Source organism: Peromyscus eremicus, chromosome 13 (assembly GCF_949786415.1).
Source record: "Peromyscus eremicus chromosome 13, PerEre_H2_v1, whole genome shotgun sequence".
Lineage (NCBI taxonomy): Eukaryota > Metazoa > Chordata > Mammalia > Rodentia > Cricetidae > Peromyscus > Peromyscus eremicus.
In genome coordinates, this window is record NC_081429.1 from 47,912,491 (window position 1) to 47,913,442 (window position 952).

Below are 952 nucleotides of genomic sequence, written 5' to 3' on the forward strand. Positions count from 1 at the left end.
ATCTATCTGTCTATCTATCATTTATATATCTATTATCTATCTATGTGTCTATCATCTATCTATTATCTACCTATCTATCTACCATTATCTATCTACCTACTATCTATCTATCTATCTATCTATCTATCTATCTATCTATCTATCTATCTACCTATCTATCTATTTTCTATCTATCTATCTATCTATCTATCTATCTATCTATCTATCTCTATCAATCCATCCATTATCTTTACTTCTATCCTTCAATCTGTCTATCCATTCTTCCGTCTTCCTCCAACATACTCTACTTTAAACTTCTGTCCCTCTCTTTGGAGATAGGGTTTCACTGTATAGCTCAGGCTGGACTAGACTCCAAATCCTCTTGCTTCAGCATCCTGAGGGCTAGGATTATAGAAATGTGCTACCATGTCCAACTGTCTATTTTTCTTCCACCTGGACTGGATGCTGAAATGATTACATCCAACGAGAGACAATTCCTACTGAGAGTTTCACAGCTGCAGAGAAGACAAACACATGTAGTTGGTACAGTGGGATCAGGGCTACAACTGGAGCAGGAACAAAGGACATGATTCCAGGGGAGGCAGGATGCGTTCTGCAGAGCAAATATATAGGATCTCACTTTAGAATTGGGTCCTGAAGGAGTAACAAGAGTTTATTAGTTAAGAAGGAAGAAATGGTACTCTAGGAAGACGGAGCACTGTAAGCCCAGGTGTGAAGGTATGAAGTATGAAGGTGTGAAGGTATGAAGTACACTGGACAGGCCTGCTGTGGACCAACTGCAGCTTCAGGAGAGTGAGACTGGAGGGTTGTAGCATGAGAGGGAGCTGGAAGATGAGGTTGGTACTGTTGTGAAGAATTTGTGTGGCAGATGGATAGACATGGGCTTTATCCTGTAGGCAATGGAAGCCTTTGGAAATGGAAAAGGAGGATGTGATTGATCGGTGTTATAAAA